This window comes from Vicugna pacos, chromosome 9 (genome assembly GCF_048564905.1).
Source record: "Vicugna pacos chromosome 9, VicPac4, whole genome shotgun sequence".
Classification (NCBI taxonomy): Eukaryota; Metazoa; Chordata; class Mammalia; order Artiodactyla; family Camelidae; genus Vicugna; species Vicugna pacos.
In genome coordinates, this window is record NC_132995.1 from 14,701,433 (window position 1) to 14,721,782 (window position 20,350).

The 20,350-nt window shown below is 35.9% G+C and overlaps 1 protein-coding gene across 1 annotated transcript in view; it reads right to left on the minus strand.

Moving 5' to 3' along the window:
• The window catches only part of LOC140698377 (uncharacterized), a 116,736-nt gene that overhangs the window by 87,224 nt on the left and 9,162 nt on the right, over positions 1-20,350 (minus strand). Inside the window, 2 exon segments of the mRNA XM_072968660.1 lie at positions 7,275-7,377; positions 15,529-15,611. The gene's annotated coding sequence lies outside the window, so the exon portion shown is untranslated.

Below are 20,350 nucleotides of genomic sequence, written 5' to 3' on the forward strand. Positions count from 1 at the left end.
ACTGGAATTAACAATATGTGACAGTCCCTGAGGCCACAGAGGAGGTTTTGGTGAGGATGGTGTCTTCCTTTTGCAGGCCTGGAATGTGGAATAGAGGGAAATTATCTTCCCACTCTCAGGTCCAGGCCAGTATTAGCAGAGTGGAAGATGGGCCAGAACCCTCCTGCTAAAGTGTCTGGATCCTGTTTTCAGACAAGAGGACACTGCTTCTTGTGTGTGCCTTTCTATTGTATTTCTTGTGTGTGGAGGGTTTGGATTTGTCCAGAATCCCTCTTACCTCTGTTATTGTCTATGTATGTTGACAAGGTATTTTTACAAACAGGAAGACAGAAGGAAAAAGTTCATATTAATGTGCATCAGTTTGGGAGCTGAAAGGTGTATCTCATCTTATAGCTGACTTTTCTTTTCCCAGTTCTCACCTCTGTGGTCTGTGTGCTTCTCTAAGAGGGAAACCCTGAAGAGTATTGACAAGTACTGAAGCATTTTTAACCATGGCTTTGGTAAGTTGCTATTTCTCTCTAGTTCTTGAATGTACTTAAGGTATATTAGATTCTGTGAGCACTTCCTTATTTTGAAATGTCCTACGTAATAAATATCTAAGAAGCTCTCCCCAGTCCCTCCCATATCAGCGAAGTATGATGCCAAACAGCCCCAGATGGTCCTGACACATCCTTCTATTCTCCCTTGATATGTAACATCTCCTGTAAGTTCAGCCTTCTTTTAAGAAGAATTATGGAGTAAAATTGAATTCCTTGAGGAAGAGATATTTGACCATCCAACGAATAGCAGAGGGATGATTAAAAGAAGTTGGTCCTATTTGATTACTCATGGAAGAACTTGGAAATTCTTAGTATTTGTCTAGGAAAATAGAAGATTTAAGACATAGAATATACAGTAGGCAGTTGACTGTCCTCAGTGTTGGTATGTGTTGAGATCCCATGTTTTGTAAGGCTTTGAGGATTAGTTAAGAGTAAAACTGGGATTTGCATACAGAGAGATCAGGGATCTACCTTGGGAATCAGTCATGGAAAGATGAATATCAGGAGAAAGATCTGTCATGTATTTGAAAAGACACACACACACATAATAGAGATCTATCTAAGAAGCTGTATACACAGGATGGACTATAGTGTAGCTATTAAAAAATTACTAAATAATTTGGCATAAGAAAGTGTCGTGCTTAGGACATATTTTTAAAAAATAGTCTTAAAAAAATAGTCTTATACACATGGCCAGTAGGTACATGAGAAGATGCTCAGTATTGCTAATTATCAGAGAAATGCATATCAAAACTACAATGAGGTCTTACCTCACACCAGTCAGAATGGATATTAAAAAGTCCCAAAAGAATAAATACTAGAGAGAGTGTGGAGAAAAGGGAACCCTCCTACACTGTTGGTGGGAATGTAATTTGGTGCAGCCACTATGGAAAACAGTATGGATGTTCCTTTAAAAACAAAAAAATAGACTTACCATATGATCCAGCAATCCCTCTCCTCGGCATATATCCAGAAAATTCTCTAATTGGAAAAGGTACATGCACCCCAATGTTCATAGCAGCACTATTTACAATAGTCAAGACATGGAAGCAACCTAAATGTCCATTGACATCATTGGATAAAGAAGAGGTGGTATATATATACAATGGACTACTACTCAGCCATAAAAAATAATAAAATAATGCCATTTGCAGCAACACAGATGGACCTGGAGAATGTCATTCTAAGTGAAGTAAGCCAGAAAGAGAAAGAAAAATACCCTATGATATCACTTATATGTGGAATCCGAAAAAAAAAGACAAATATTTACAAAACAGAAATAAACTCACAGACATAGAAAACCAACTTATGGTTACCTGCGGGGGGGGGGAGGGATAAATTGGGAGTTCAAGATTTGCAGATAGTAACTGCAAATATATAAATATATATAAAATAGATAAACAACAAGTTATACTGTATAGCATAGGGAACTATATTCAATATCTTGTAGTAACTTATGCTTAAAAAGAATATGAAAACAAATATATGTATGTTCCTATATGACTGAAGCATTGTGCTGTACACCAGAAATTGACACATTGTAAACTGATTATATTTCAATAAAAATATATTAAGAGAAAATAGAAAAAGATGTGGTATATGCGTACAATGGAATACTACTCGGCCATAAAAAAGAATGAAATACTGCCATTTGCAGCAACATGGATGGACCTATAGATTATCATACTACATGAAGTAAGTCAGACAGAGAAAGACAGATAGCATATGATATCACTTATATGTGGAATATAAAAAAATGAGACAAATGAACTTATTTACAAAAGAGACAGACTCACAGACATAGAAAACAAACTTATGGTTACCAAAGGGAAAAGGAGGGGATAAAATAGGAGTTTTGAGATTAGCAGATGCAAACCTCTATATATAAAATGGATAAACGACAAGTTCCTATGGTATAGCACAGGGAACTATATTCAATACCTTGTAAACCTAAAATTAAAAAATATGGAAAAGAATATATATATATATGGCTGAATCACTGTGCTGTACACCAGAAACTAACACAACATTGTAAATCAACTCTACTTCAATTAAAAAATGGTCTTACAACATAGCCCAAACAAGTTAGAGAATAATTTATTGTGACATATGAAACCATTACAAAAATGACTAATAGAAAAAACTGGAGGTGACATAATGAACCTGAGGCTTGAAGAAATTTTTTAACTTTATGCAAACTCTGTTATCTCTATATTTATGTACAGATTTAATACTATATTAGAAAAGAAATTCCATGAATTGTATTTTCTTAGTCTGTAGAACAATAGGATGTAAAAATTCACATTTATTACTCATTTATGAGCTAGGTACATGGCATGCAGTATGCTTGTATTCACTATTTCACTTAATTGGAAAATTGTGATTCTTTTATTCCTATCTAGCCATGTTTACAGACATGGTTAGTAATTGAGGAATCACATAATAGGCATGAACTTTTATCTAAATCAACTAGATTCCTTAAAAATATGTATAGAGTCTGTTTCTGAGACACTGATTTCCTTGACTTCTCTTACCCTAGACTTCCAGGTGATGCCTATTTGCTTTTGTACAGCCTCTTCTTGGATTTCAACCTTTATTCTCTATTTGAAAGCGTTTCTTGAATTTCACCAGTAATGCTTGGGTTTGTGCTTTTAGGGATGGGTAACATTCAGGAAAGCAGCCCTAGACTTCTCTCAAGAGGAATGGGAATATCGGGTTCTGCTCTGAGGGAGTTGTACTGGGATGTGGTGATGGAGGACAGCAAGTTGGTCCCACGGGGTAAGCTGTCTACCTCAAATAATTTAAATATTCTCTCTGGAATATCAAGACTATCTTAAGAAAGTAAGTGAATTTTTTGATACTGTTTTCAAAGGAACGGGTTAAGCTGTGTGGTATTGCAGGTGACACACCTCACCATTCTCATGATATTCATACCCTTCTCAGCCCCTTCATATAATTTCTACCCCCCTTGATACCCAGGGAGCTAGATGTGACTTGTAGGACACTGAAGACATGTCCATTGCCAAAGAAATCAGGTGTTACAGTGTGTTTGAACTCAGAATCAGTAAAAATGCTCTGTGTTATTTTCTGACCCACCTTTAGAGAGACGAGCTAGCCAAAAAAAATCCTGATTTGTACTGATCATCAGAGTAATCTCCACAATTTACATGGTGATGGACTGAATAAAAAATATTTTAAAATGAAGTGAACATACTCATTTCTTATAACAAAATTGTTTTATTTGACCTACTTTGTCATTAAAAATTACAACCCATGAACTCTGCTTTTATCAGCATTTATCTATCATCCTAGGAAGAAACCTGTGAATGATTCAGAAAGCTCCATTTTTCCTCTTAGCAGATAATGAACAAAAAATCGTAATCATAGCCAACATAGTTCTCATTGTGCTTTGCTGTTAAACTATATCACCTCTTAAGACAGAGAGTCAGTGTAGGTTTAAATAAAGGAAGACCTTTCTTTACCTCTCTCATCTCTCTGTTCTTTGATTCTTTGGTCACCCTAAGGTGACTGTTCTCTCAATCCCACTATCCTTCTCTGAATTCTTCACTAATTGTTTTTGCTTAAAGGTCATTAGAAATTTAACTAATTCTCAACGTGTTTTATAGAATTGGTTTTAATTCTTAGAAATATTTTCATGCATTATTTCATATTTGTTTCTTATAAGCAGCGTGACCACTTTATTGGAGCAAGGGAAGAAGCTGGGAGGGTTGTCAGGAAGACAGAGAGCTTAGTTGAGTGAAGGCTGATCAGGTGGGGAATTTTTAATTACATCTGTTAGGCCTCTTTTAAAAATTCACTTTTTAATTGTTTGCTGTTACTATATAAAAATAGTTAATCATTATGTAAGAACTTTGTACCCAGCAACTTTTCTAAATTTAGTTTTAAGTGCTAGTTCTTGCTTTACAGATTCTCTAGGGTTTTGTAAGCAGTTGCCATCTACAAATAGCAGTTTTTCTTCTTCCTTACAAATGTTTTATCTTTCATTCATTCTTATTGCCTTATTGCAATTGTATTAAATAGAAGTGGTGAGAGTAGACATGGTTGCCCTTTTTTGATCATAGGAGGATGGTGCTTAATATTTCATCATTACACATAGCTGGAGGTTTTTCATAGATGCTCTATCAAATCTGTCAAGTTCTCTAGTCCTACTTTGCTGAGAGTTTTTATCATGAAGGGATATTATATCTTGCAAGATACTTTTTCTGAAACTATTGATGTGATACGTCTTTTCTCCTCTTATCAACTAATATGATGAATTAAATTGATGTTTGAATGCTAAATCAATCTTGTATTTGTGAGTCATATTGTATTTCCTTACATATATATTTCCAGATTAAATTTGTGTGGAATAAAAAAAAAATGTTGACCTCTGCCCCAAGTTCCTGGTATAGAGCTCCTAAAATCCTTGTCATTGCCTAAGTCATAAAAGTACTAGGAGCATCTTTTATCCTAATATTTGGTCTTTAATCCTGCTTCTTGACACAGTTCCTCAATCCTCTGGAATTTCCTAGGTAATAGGAGTGTCTTTTGTTCTGAGAAGGCAATTCTTGGTGGGCCCCTGGATGGTAGTTGGTCACCAGAAATAACAAGCCGTGATTGAAATGATCAGCTCACTGGGGAGGGGAGAGGGACTGGAGGTTAAGTTAATGATTGATTGTGCCTACATGATAAAGCCTCCATAAAAATCCCAAAAGTACGGGGCTCTGAGAGCTTGTAGGTCAGTGAACACGTTTACGTACCGGGAGGTGGTGCGTCCCAACACTGCAGGGACAAAAGCTCTTTGGCTTGGGACCCTTCCAGACATCCTTCTGTGTACTCCCTCATCTGGCTGTTCATCTATATCCTTTATGATGTCTTTTGTTATATTACAAACTGGTGAACACAAGTAAATGTTTCTCTGAGTTCTGTGAGCTGTCCTAGGAAATGCTCATACCCAAGGAAAGGGTCATGGGGCTCCGATTTACAGCCAGTTGGTCAGATGTACAGGTGACAGCCTGGGGCTTTTGACTGGCATCTGAAACGGGGTTGGGTTGTGGGGGAGACAGTCTTGTGGGACTGAGCCCTTAACCTGTAGGCTCTGATGCTATATATAGGTAGATGGCATCAGAATTTAGTTAATTTGTAGGACACCCAACTGGTATTAGAGAATAGCTTGGTGAGGGGGAAAAACCCACACATTTGGTGACCAGAAGTAAACTAAAGTAAGGTAGTAGTGTAAGACTAAAGGAGAAACACAGGAGCAATGTGTTTTTCGTATCCAATTTGCTAACATTTTCTTAAGAAATTTTGCACAAGGTTTTAGTATGTTATTTTATCTTCTTGTAATGTCTTTGTTGAGTTTTGGTATTAATGTAGTACTGGCCTCATAAATAAGACGTGAACTGTTTTCTCCTCTATTTTCCAGGAATCATTGTGTAAGATTGATATTATATCTTAAATGCCTGGTAGAATCCTCTAGTAAAATCAGCTGGGCCTGGAGTTTTCTTTGTTTTTGATAACAAATTCATTTTCTTTAATAGATAATTGGGCTATTCAGATATTCTATTTCATCTTATACCTGTTTTACAGTAAGTTGTATTTTTCAAGTTTTGTCCATTTCATCTGAGTTGTCCCATTTGTTGCAGTGAAATGGTTCATAGTAATTCCCTTGTTAGACTTCTACTATTTATATATTTTTTAGTGATAAATTCTTTTTCATTCCTGATATTAGTGATTTGTTGCAAAGACAGTTTTTGTATTTTTAGTAATTCTAGGTAAGGTTTAATCTATTCTGTTGCTTTTTCCAAAGAAACCACTTTTTATTTCTTCTCTTATTTCCTTCCGGGTACTGAGGATTTACTTTGCCTTTCCGTTTCTAGCTTATAAAGTGGAACCTCTGGTTACTGATTTTAGACCTTTCTCTCTTATACTTTAACATTTAAAGCCAGAAATTCCCTACTTTAACTCCATTCCACAAATATTTATATGTTGCATTTTTAATCAGTCAGTTCAAAATATTTTCTTATTTCCATTTTGATTTCTCCTTTAACCTATGGATTATATAGAACTGTGTTGTTTAATTTCCAAACATTTGTGGGTTTTCTAGCTACTTCATTATTATTTACAGTTTAGCCCCATTTGATCAGAGAATACACTGTGTATGGTTTTGATCCTTTGAAATTCATTGATGCTTTTTGCATGGCCCAATATATAGAGTCATATTGGTGAATATGCCATGTGCATCTGAAAGGAAATACGTATTTGGTAGATGTTGGGTGAGTTTTTATACAAATATTATTTAGTCCAAGTTGGTTGATAGTTCATATCATTTATTCACTGTTTTTTTTGTCTTGTTTTTTTCCAATTACTGAGAGAGAGATATTAAAATTAGGGTCAGAACCAAAGTAATGCTGAGTTGAGTAAAGCACCTGGGGTGCAAAATTTAAGGAGGCACTCATTCTTAGGGTCATGCAAGTGCAGTGTTGTTTGCTGTGTTTTTAGGTGTGTACACATAAATGATAATAATTATTTTCCTAATGTGTCACCTACTCTATAATGAAATGTCCCCCTTTATTACTGGTCTAGTTTATCTGAAATTAGTATAGCCATTTTAGCTATATATACCATCTCTATATAAACAAAACATACTATTAAAATTTTTACTCTGAATAGTTATATGTGGTTTAAAGAAATTAATATAATAAAAAGAGTTATTACATTAACCCAGAGAGTTACCATTTATGCTGTCTTCCTTTGTTCCTGAAGATCTCGTTTTCCCACTGGTAGCATTTTCTTTCAGCCTGAAGAACTTCCTTTTAGCGTTTCTTGTAATGCAGGTCTGTTGGTGACAAATTCCGTTACGTTTCTTTTATCTGAAAGTGTCTTTATTTTGCATTCATTCTTGAATATATTTTGTCTGGATATAGAATTCTGCTTTGTTAAAATTTAAACAATTAAAAAATTATTTAGTGGACACTGACACCTCTAATTCCAATCCAATTTAACAAGATTTATTTTAGACCTCCTCATTTACATGTCTGTGCCTCTTTTCTGACTGTGAGCATCCTGGTTCCAGGTATCCTCAGTATATTTACTTATTACTCAGTTACTCCACATGTATCCAGTCTGCCATCCATGCTGACCACAAGCTCTGCCTGTTTCTCTGTACATGTCAACACATGGACCTAGACCCTGATTCTCTCCCCACTTGTGGTCAAGAAGATTGAGTTCCTCCATGGGCCCCAACTTCCACCTCTCTCACAGAAGACATGTGAACTCTTCTCTTTCTATATCTTTATTTTGAAATTTTTTTGTGAAAAAAAATCTCAGAGGCTATGCGCCAGCAAGCACTGATAATGAGAACCTTCACTCCTGTGGCAGGCGTCAACATCTAGTGAATCAACCTCCTTATCCCAGAACTCAAAACTTTTATAGTAGACGCTTGAGCTTCAGGCTGTTTATATATTTTGTATATGATATAATGTCTTTGTTTACTTGAAGATAAATACCAGATAGTCTAACAGTATGATTTAGGTTGGAGTTCTGAATCATGCAGTATTAGCTTAACCTCTGGAGGGGCTGGAAACTAAGGTCAGCCATGCAGGCAGTCAACCATGTCTATGTGACTGAGCCCCAGCAAAAACTCTGAATACCAAGGCTCAGATGAGCTTCCCTGGTTGGCAGTACTCCATGCTTAGTCACACACCGTTGCTGGAAAAAGTCAGCATTGTCCATGACTTCTCTGGGAGAAGCTCTGTTCTTGTACCTTTACCAGACTCTGCCCCATTTGGCTTTGACCCCTGACTTATTTTAATCTGTATCCTTTCACTGTAATAAATCATAACAGTTGACTATAATAGCTTTCAGTAAGTTCTGTGAGTCCTACCAATCATTTGCTGGAATTATCCTCAGAATCCCTGTACTTGTAATTCCTAAATTATTACTTCTCAAACTTTTTCTGAATGTTTTTTTAAGCACTGTAAGACAGTTTTCTTCTGAAAATAGCTCTACCTTCTCACACAAGGTCTGATGTATAGTGTTCTAATTATCTTTTTGTAAGTTTTAAATTTTAGTTTGTGTTTCCTCTTTCACTCAAGAATAAGTTAAGAGTTCAGATGTGAAATCAGGCTTTTGACTAGGAATATATAAAATCTCGATGGATCATAAGTGATAATTATTAGATTACACTTGACCCTTGAACAGTGCAGGGATTGGGGAACTGACCCCCTGTGCAGTCAAAAATCTGCATATAACTTTTGAATCCCCCCAAACTTGATTACAAATAGCTTACTATTGACTGGAAGCCTTTTTGATAACATGGACAGTTTATTAACACATATTTTGTATGTTATGTGTCTTATATCCTGTAGTCTTACAATAAAGTAAGGTAGAGAAAAGAAAATGTTATTAAGAAAATCATAAGGAAAAGGAAATACATTTACATTATTACACTGTATTTATCATTACTGTAACTTTACATTGTCTCTTTACAAGATGAATTGTCTGTCAGTACCTGCATTAATATTGTATTATACTACACCCTGTAGATATTGTACCTTTTACCAACATTAGACATAAAAAATTAAAAGATAATGTGAAAAAGAAATTCATATTTACTTATAGGTATAATGATTCATACTTTTGTTCATGAAGAAGCAGCAAATTTTATTGCCTTAATGTATTATAGTATAATCAATATGATTGTTTCATAGTAGCCTAACCTGTAAACTAATAAATGAATCATTATACAATTTTTTGTCACACACATTATTACAGTCATATTCACAATTGTATTGAAAATATTGTTACTTAAAAAAAAAAACCTAACTGTGGTAAAAGGCTGATATGCAGTTTCTCCAATTACGAGAGAGAGGCATACTGTAATGGTAATATAATTCTTTGAAATTGAAGAAAACTAATGCAGTATTAATTTTATATTAAAAGTTACAGTATTATTTTTGTCTTTTTGATATCAGAGTAATGCTGCTCTCATAATGATTTGGAAGGTGTTCCCTCCATTTCTTTGTTCTGGAAAGCCTATTCATAATAGATCTTAATTCTTGAATGTTTGGCAGAATTTATTAGAGAAACTATATGGATCTGAAAATTTCTTTTTTGAAAGATTTTTAAAAGAATTTACAAATGAATTCAATTTTTAAAATAGTTATAAAGCTAGTCTGGTTATTATTTCATGTTGGGTGAGTTTTGGTAGTTTGTGATTTTTAAGAATTGAACTATTTCATTTTAGTTGTCAAATTTATGGGCCTACAGTTGTTCATAGTATTCTCTTATTATCTTTTTATGTCTGTGGAGTGTGTAAAGCTTACTTTAATTCCTGATATGGGTGATTTTTGTCTTCCCTTTTTTCCTTTGTTAGTCTTAACAAATGTTTACCAATTTAATTGATCTTCTCAAAGAACCAACTTTTTGTTTTACTGGTGTTCAGTCTTTTTCAGTTTCCTATTTCATTTATTTCTATTCTTATTTTTATTATTTTTCTGCTTTGAGTTAATTTTGCTTTTTCTAGTTTCTTGAGGTAAAAGCTTAGTCTACTGATTTGAGATCTTTTTTCTTTTCACATAATCACTTGATGCTTTGGATTTGCCTTTAGGTCTCATAAAGGAAGCAACAGACTGAAACTACTGATATATTCAAGTTTTTAAATTTCAGTATATTTCTAATCCCCCTTGATAACAATGATTATTTAGAAGTGTGTTTTTTATTTACCAAGTGGTTGGAGAGTTTCTTATTTACTTTGTGTTATTGGGATCGAGTCTAATCATATACGGTTAAAGAACATTCTTTGCATGATTTCAGTAATTTTTAATATGTTAAGGTTTGTTCTGTGTCCTAGAGTATAGTCTATCTTTGTAACTGTTCCATTTGTACTTGAAAAGCATGTGTTTCCTGTTGTTGTAGGGTAGATTGTTATGCCGGTTATAGCCAGCTGATTGATGATTTTGTTTAGTCCTTTTATATCTTTAATGATTTTCTATTTACTAGTTCAGTTGACTACTGAGAGAGGAAGGTTGAAGTCTTCCAGTGTAATTGTGGACTTGTCTGTTACTCTTTTCAGTTTTATCAGTTTTTGTGTCATATACTTGAAGCTTCTTTGTTATATGCATACACACTTGTGATTGTTAGGTCTTTTTGATGAATTTCTTATTATGTAAAATTCTTTTAGATTCCTGATAATTTTCTTTGCTTTTTAGCATTACTTGTCTGATAATATATAAGCCACTTAGCTTTCTTTTCATTCGTGTTTTCAGGGCATTCTTTATTCATCTTTTTACTTTTAACTATATTTGAAATGAGTTTCTTGTAGACAGCATGTCTTTAAAACAATTCCATTTGACAATCTCTGCTGTTAATTAACATGTGGTGGAGATACCCTGAAGTTGTGCCCCTGTCCTCATTATCTCTGCCTTCTGGTACTCATGTCCTTGTGTATCCCTTCCCCTTGAGTGTGGCCAGGACCTCTGACTGTCCTTCCTCTAACAGGTAGGATACAGCAAGGGTGAAAGGATGTCACTTCTGTGATTATGTTACATATGACTGTAACAGCAGTTTTTCTAGGAGACTCTCTCCCTTGTTAGCTTTAATGAAGCAAGTGGCCATATTGGAGGGTCCATGTAGCAAGAAACTGAGAGTGGCCTTTGGGCATGAACCAACAAAACCCAGGATGCCCTCAGTCCAGTAGCCTGCAAAAAACTGAATGCTGCCAACAAGCATATGTGCTTAGAAGTAGCTCCTTCCCCATGTAAGCCTTCAGATGAGACTCTAGCCCCGAGCCATACCTTGTTGCAGACTTGTGGAAGATCCTGAAGCAGAAGACCTAGCTAACTGTGGCTGGGCTTCTGACCCTCAGAAACAGTTATGATGTACTTGTTCCATCTTACCTAGGACCAGCACCACTGCAGTTTTCCCCAAAATGCTCCTGTTATTAGAATATTGGGTAGTTAAATTCTTCAAGCTGATTTCTGTGGACATTAGATGTAGTATTTAATCTTTGAAATGACTCTTGCTTTCTGACACAAGACATGGCAGGCTTACTTTGTAACTTCCTCTCCCCCAACCAGACACTTGAGACATGACCATCTTTTTTCATTAGACATTAGTCTTTGTTTACAACATTTATTAAAAACACTTTATTTTTCATTTTTATTCTTACAGGTTATACTGCTGGCCTGTTATAGCCATTTCAGCTGGTGTCTGTGGCCTATTAACATGATCAATTAGTATTTGAAAGCTTACTTCTTCCTGGCGTAAGATGTTCAGGGCTGTCCTTGTACCTTCCCTACCATAAATCAAGATTCAGACATTTTTCTAGGGAGTTTATAAAATGAGCACTGGTATTTAGTGACCACAATATGAACAATAGGAGTGCTTCTGGCATTTTTGGCTTTTAAATTTTTAAGTCTTTGAGCACATTATCTCTTTCTCAAAACTGATCTCTTTCAACTTTTTGTTTTCTGGGGTAGAGATCTAGAATTTTTTTTATTCATGTACATTTTCAAATTGATTGGCATAGGAGTCTTTATCATTTAAATAGATATATACGCTCTCTGGTGGTGATTTCTCCTCTTGTTTTTATTTTATTTTACTTTTAATGTGTTTTATAACTCACTGCATTCTACCTCTACCTCTGTATTTATTAGTTCCTTCCTTCTGCTTTTCTTTATTTTACTTTTTTAAGCTTAACTTATTGAGGTGGATGCTTCATTTAGTAATCTTTATTATTTTATTTGTATTAATATAAGCATTTAAGTCCATGACTTACACTCTGGCTTCTATAGTTTTATGCCCTAGATACTGCTGAAAAATTATATAGTGTCTTTAACATCATGGTTTTCTAGATGTTTCTTCATTTGGATTGTATTTCCACAACTGAAACAACACTTACTTAGTAGATTGCTTATTTATTTACATCATTAGTCTCTAGTTTATCGCAGCAAAATAATGTTGCTTATTTTACTTCTACTTTGTTACACATAACATTGTTTAGTCCTAGGAACATTATTCTTGGTCCCTCCTTATGCATGGTTAATCTTTCATTTCTGAGTTTCTTTAGGCTATTGGCTAATCTTTATTGCCATCCTCTAGCCAAAAAATCAACATATTACTTGTCATAGAACTCATGGCACTCTTGTCCCATCAAGGCCTTTCTCCATATTATTGAGTTAGATTATTCTCCATTGGAGCTCCAAGCCTTTTTGTTTAAAATTGTATAAGCTTTATAGTATTGCATACCTGTTAACAATATCTGAAAATTCTTTGAGATGCTTTTCTAAGAAATATAAGAATGGTTGGCTTTGGCTGTGTTAGTTTGGATATGCTTTTATTCTCATCTGACATGGAAATAATATAGGAAAGTGTATTTCATTACTACAGTAGACACATGTAAGGGACGGGAAGCAGAAAGAGGTATATAGTAACTGCCGCTTAATTTTTTGGTTAAATAATATTCATCTGTCTCAACAATATCTTATCTTCCTAATATTTACCTTCATTCTCATCAAAACTTCTATTCCTTTATCCATTAATTAACTTGTTCTGTAACTAACAACTGCATTGTCCTAGGGGCTTGTTATTTAGTGGCATATGAGAGAAATGATTGCATCTGCCCTTGTGGGTCTTTAGGAATAAAGAAATAAATAAATAATAATAAATTTATTATTAATTTAAATAATAAAGAGAAATCAATGTATAATGAAGGCAAGGAACTAGGCGCTAGAATAGAAACTTCTTTGATAGGGTCAGCTGATACAACCATTTTGAGTCAGCACCCTTTAGATCAGATGGAAAAAAAGGAGGAAATCAGACAGTGAACCCACCCATGGGAGGTGAAAGAGATAGGTAGCTCTAGGAGATAAATATTTCATGGTCTGGGAACTAAAAGGAAGAGGATTTTAGGGAAGAGGATAGAGTGAAATGAAATAAGCAGGGCCTTGTTATCCATGAGAAATTGATTGGATGGAGAAGCCACTAAAAACAGCTTGTAAGCAGGGACAACCAAATCTCGATGTACATCAGGAATTATTTAGTAGAGACATCAGAAATACAGGTGCTTGGGACCTGTCCTTTGATACTGATTGAGTTCATCTGGGTTGGTTGCTATACATCAGCACTTGCAACAACTTTCCCAGTTGATTTTGATCAACACCTAAGTTTCAGAAGCATGGACTTAACTTTTTGCCCTTTCATAACTTCCATATCATATATATAATCTCCTCATTCTCTGAGTCTTCTTGCTCTTCTTCAAATTTTAAAACACTCTGTGAACTATTAGCTGCTAACATTCATTATTTTCAATTTGTTTCCTCTATGTCTTTAATAACAATTTAATTTTTCTGGCACAGGGAAAATAAAATCATTTGTTTCCTTTCTCCTGTTCTTTCACATTTGGAGTCCAGATGTAAGACAAAGACATTTTTATAAAAAAAAGAAAAAGAAAAAAGGTTCCTAATGCAAGGTAATTGAAACAAGTAAAATCCTTGACCCTGAGGACAACATTTTTAGAAATAACTGGCAAAACAAAAGCAAGATTGAGGGAAGGGTCTCCAGGGGGACATTTTAGCTAAATGAAAATAATTTCTGAAAATGTAGCCAATTATAAGCATAAATCTTTTATTGTGTATCAGGGAATTTATAAGAGATGCTCTACAGGTAAAGGGATATGAGTACATCTTTGTAGTTCAGACTTTGCTCATGATGAGAGTTCTTTCTCATGAGAAAACCTATGAATGTAAAAAAATATGGAAGGGCCTTTGGTGTACATGAACAATACACTGCATATCTGAAAATTCCTACTGTTATACAAGCTAGTAATGTCCAAAGCGTAGGGAATGCCTTAGGTTTCCACAGAGACCTTACAGTACACTAGAAATTCATTTTGATGAGTTGTTATAAATGTAACGTATGTGGAAAAGCCTTCAGAGCATGTGGAAAATTCACTCAGCATCACAGAATTTGTACTGGTGAGAAATACTTAAGACAGTAAGCAATCTTTTAGAATATACGGACAACTTACTGGACATCTGAGAATCCATAGAGAAACCCTATGAGTGTAAGCAGTGTGAGAAGGCCTTTAGATTCTATGGAGAGCATAAAAAATTTCATACTGGTTAGAAACCGTACAAATACTTGGAATATAGAAAGGCATCAGATTTCAGTCACAGCCTAGATCACATGAAATATGTAGGTGATGTGTTGGGAGTCTCTAAGACTACGTGCACATTCAGAGACTCACTGGAAGGTCTTACAGGCCTCAGGGTATAGTTGTACTCATGTCTAAAATTTCTTACAGCAATGTACTAAGGATCATAAGGGAAAAGACACAGGTGACGTCTAAAGGAATGAGTCCCCGGGTTTCCTAATGCTCTCTTCCTCCCATTAGGGGTCACACAGAATGCAAGCTCCCCCAGCAGGAAAAGTACAGCAACATTTATGCAGTGTTTCTCCCCAGGGAGAAAAATCACTGCCCAAGATTTTTACTGGGAGCTGGTCACATAGAAGCCCTCTGTTTAACAAGTACTAAAATTTCAGACTTCTGGAAGGAAAGCAAGTATTCAGCATAAACCATATTGTTTGCATAAACAGTGTAGGTACTATGAACACTTGTAAATTAGGGAATAGTAAGAACACTCTTGAAATCTTGGTTTTCAGATGCCAGCCAAAGGCCAACCTTGCAAGCAGGCCTTTCTAAGAATAGCAGTATCAGCAGTATTCCCATGGGCCTTGGCCAAGGCGTCTTTACCGCAAAATTATTCTCACTAGAACCCCCACAGCATGTTGAGAGCAACTAGCACTATTTGCCTTAGTTATGCCTTCCAAGGGTCTTCAATTTAGCTAGTAAAACAAACACCACATTGAGCCATAAAGGTCTGTTTTAGAAAGCCAGGTGGCTTACTCAAGTTTCTCTATTAACCCTTCTTTATCTATCTTGAGGCATCGATTTAGGTACAATTCTGTCCAGTACGTTAAATCTTACCTGAATGCCTTCCAGAGCTGAGACAGCGTCATAATAGAGCACCTACACCAGAAGTGCAGTCCCGGAGGGCACGTGTGGTCCTCCTGGAAACAAGGAGTTTACAGTTGTTAGAGTGCCCGAAGTGGGACGTGCACTAGTCAGGCAGTACGGGTGTATGAAGTTTGAGGATTTAGGGGTTGACTTGAGGCAGGACCATGAGTGACAGTAACATACAACAGTATTGATTAGGTGGTACTTAGAGTTACGTGAGAAAGGAAATGCCTTCTAGCAAAAAACTTTTGAAGGACAGCAGTGTGAGGCTACCACCCAGAATGGGAATAGGGCAAGGTACCTATTTACCAGGAAAGAAGGGGAAATCAGAAAGGGGGCTTATGTGTCTGGGTGACATCACTCAGCCCAAGGTGGGTGGGTAGTCTCTGGATCAGAGAGCTCTGAAGGGCAACAGCAGTTTGGAGTTTTTAAAATAGATACAGGGTTGTCTTATTCATGGTTAGCAGATGTTGATACAACTCCATGGGGTGTACAGAGCAGGTAGGCTCTAAATGTCCAAAATACATGCTTATTTGGACTATATTTAAAACTACATGATGGGTTAGATTTGAGCTGGCACTGGTAGGTTTTAGGCTGAGGATTCTAGCCTGCTGTGAGGAAGTAACAATTTGGGGGCCATTTTAGGCTAATACACATGGGCCCTCTTTGGCTTATTACATAACAAGAGGTTAATAGGGCCCCCAATATGACCTCTCATCATGGGCCTCCCACCCTGGGGTTGCCAGGTCAATTCACACAATTCAGTTTAGTTCTTGGCTTCAGAGGCACTGCCTAAAGCTGGCTAGTTTTTGTTTTGCTTATCTGTAACATCAGCTCATTCACTTCAGGAGTGTGGGTAGTATCTGGAGGTGTACTGCACGGAAAGTGCTAGAACTGGGGCCAACCCCTGCTGGCCCACAGTCAGTCCTGTCAAGTGTCTTCCCAGGTGCTGGGTTTTTGTTTTTGTTTTCTCTTTTGTTACAAAATCATCATGTCCCATTTAGTAAACATAACAACATAATTTCTTACTCTCATCTGTTTTGTTTGGAAGGGACAAAAGAGGGACAAAAGCATTTTCACAGAAAAAAATTTGTCTGTAACTTAACCAGAAAGATACATTATATCCAGGTCAGGACAAAATCCTGAAGTTTCCTTTTTTCGAAGTGGGTTTACATAACCCTCCCTCTCCCTTTCATGCTGGTAAGTCATTTAATAAGCAGCCTAGAAAAGAGCTTTTGGGAGATAGCTGCATTTAATAATCACACTGCCTTACTAAGAGGTATGTACCATGAAAAAGGTGAGGGAAGTAGAGTCAGACCATTACCATTCCATTGTTAACAAACTTCAGTTAATCCTGAAAGCCTGCTCTAAAAGTAAGTTCTTGACACATTAAGGAAATGATAACAGAAAGAAATTTGGAACATTTGAAATGAAGAAAGCACTGAAAGCGATAAACAGATAAAAGTCATAAAGTAACAGGCAGCTCTTGAGTTTTAAAAATTGTTTGGTATTTTACAGCTAAAATGATTCATAGTCTAATGTGGTTCTCAGTGTATATACAGGTTATATTTAAGACAACTACATCATAAAATGGGGGATGTTAAAGAGACCTCAGCCACGTTAAGATCTCTACTTTTCACACAAAGTGATAAATATTGATACTAGTAGACTGTGATGTGTGTATATCATAATCCATAAAGCAACCACTAAATAAACCTATACAAAGAAATATATAAAACATGAATAAATTAGAATGGGATACTAACAAGTATTCATAAAAATCATAGCAATGGCAGGAGAGGAGAACAAAAATAGACAGTAGGAGCAACAAAACAAATAATAAAATGGCAGACTTAAATCTTAACATCAGTAAGTATATTAAATGAGTATGATTTAAACATACAAATTAAGATTATCAAAAATAGGTTTTTTGAATGACCAAAGTGTATGCAATCTACAAGAAACTCTCTTCAAATAATATAGGTAGCTTAAGAGTAAATAAACAGATGGACCTATTATGATAGCTACTTTCAAAAAAAAAAAAACTAGGGAAAAAGAAGTGTTGGCAGGGATGTGGAGAAATTGGAACTTTCATGTACTGTTGGTGGGAGTGTAAATTTTTTAAGCAAAAAGGAACCAGAACTTGATGGTTCTGAAAATTCTCAGCCTATCTCTATTGCAAAAACTGAGAAAGCTTGATCTGAAGAGAAAACTACAAGTGTGACGAAAAAACCATTTGATGAGATTAGTCTGGGTATGAAGTCACCGCAACAGAAACAATATAGTTTGAACTGAAGGGGACAGGAATGGGAGGAAATGAAGGAAGGATGTCAGACTTCATAGAACCACCATAGAGCTGTTTGGCAGCAAGTGTGCTATTCTTCAAGACAAGGAAGAAGGACCCCAAAGGTGATTCAGAGATCATCAGGGCTGCCTCCTCAGTTTCAAAGGGAAAGGAGTAGGGGGAGCTCCCTTGGTTTCACCAGGCCAGATGCAACCTTGTGGATGCGGCTGCCCAGAGCCTTGGGAATGTGACTCCCACCTGGCAGACCCTTGATATGACCTCCATCTGACAGAGCTGCAGAGGCAGGACTGCCAGCCAAGTGGATCCAGGAGGTGGGACATTGAACCAAAGAAGATTGATTATTCTCAAGCCTTCAGATGTAATGTGCTTGCCTTACTAAGTTTTGGACTTGCTTGGGACCTATTCCCCATTTTTTTTTTCTCCTGATTTCTCCCTTTTGGAATGGGAATGTCTATCCTATGCTTGTCCCAAAGTTGCATTTTGGAAGCATGTATCTTATGTGGTTTCATGGGTTGACAGCTGGTGAAGAATTTTGCCTCAGGATGAATCATGCCTCAAGTCTCACCTGTTTCTGATATAGGTGATATTTATATGATACTTTGGACTTTATACTTTAGAGTTGGTGCTAGAGCGAGTTGACTCTTGGGGTTGTTGGGACGGGATGAATATATTTTGCATATGAGAAGTACATGAATTTTGGGGGGCCAGGGGTGGAATGTGTTTCCCCAAAATTTATGTAGAAGCCTTACCCCCAATGGAATGTTATATGGAGATATGTGGATGGTATGAGAGATAATTATGTTTAGATGATGTCATGAATGTGGGCTCCTGTGATAGAATTAGTGCCCTTCTGAAAAGAGGAAGAGACCAGAGCTTGCTCTCTCTCTCCATGATGTAAGGACCTGTAAGCCACCTGTAAGCCAGGAGGATTATCACTAGGAACTAAATCTGCCAGCACCTTGATCTTGGACTGGCAAGCATGCACAACAGTGAGAAACAAACGTCTGTTTTTTTAAGCTACCCAGTCTATGGTATTTGCTTTAGCAGCCTGAACTGACTACGACAGAGAGGAAGTTTTAAAATATATATAAAGCTAGGTGAAAATACTACACATCAGAATTTGTGGTGTGCAGCTAAAGCAGTGCTGACAGGGTATTTATAATGTTAAATGCTTACATTAGAAAAATAGAAAGGTCTTGTACCAATTATTTAAGTCCCTACCTCAAGAAAATAGAAAAATGAATAAAATAAACCCAAAGCCAGAAGAAGGTAGGAAGTAATGAGTGGAAATCAGAGATAATGGAAACAGGAATTAACTGAACAATGAGTTAAACCAAAAGCTGTTTTTTAAAAAAAAATTCAATGAAATGGATAAAGTTCTACCAAGACAACAAAGGTAAAAAGAGAAGACACAAATCTTTAATATCAGGAATGAAATGGGGGTATCAATGCAGATCCTGCAACTACTGAAAAGATAGAGAATACTATTGTTGTAGGCAGAAAAATGGCTCCCTCCAAATATTATGTCCTAATCCACAGAACATATGAATATATTACATTACATGGCAAAGAGGAATTAAGTTTACAGATGAAACAAAGTTCACTCATCAGCTGATATAGGGGAATTATCCTAGATTATCCAGACAGACCTGGTAAAATCACAAAGATCCTTAAAAAGTGGATGATGAAGGAATAAAAGGAGGTTAAAATGATGTGATATGGAGTAACAGCAAAATGGCAGACTACAAAGCGCCAAGCTTCTCACTTGGTCTTTTCAACAAATGGTGTTGGGAAGATTTGATATTCTTATGCAAAATAATGAATTTGGACCATTATCTTACACCATATATAAAAATTAGCTCAAAATGGATAAAGACCTATACATCTGAGGTAAAACTAACTCTTAAAAGAAAACATAGGAAGAATCTTCATGATACATGATTTGGCAATGGTTTTTTGGATACGACACTAAAAGCATAGGCAATAAGAGAAAAATATATGTAAATTGGACTTAATGAAAATTAAAAATGTTTGTGCATGAAAGTGTTTTACACTATCAACAGTTCACACTGTCAACAGAACAAAAATGCAAACCACAGGATAGGAGAAAATATTTGCAAGTCATACCTGATAAGGGATTAATATCCAGAATATTTAAAGAATTCCTTAAACTCAGCGACAAAAAACAACCCAATTTAACAAAGGGCAAAGAACTTGAATTGTATTTTGGGCAGAAATTACAATGAGATACCACTTCATATCCATTAGGATGGATTTTGTATTTTACAAGGCAAAACAAAATAAGAGGTGTCAGTAAGAGGATGTAGAGAAATTGGAAGCACTGCTGGAAGGAACGTAAAATGGTGCCACCACTGAGAAGAACTTGTACAGTTTCTAATATAGAATTACTGTTTGATCTAGCAGTTCCACTTGTTTTTATAACCAAAAGAACTGAAAGCAAGGAAATAAACAGGTATTTTACTCGTG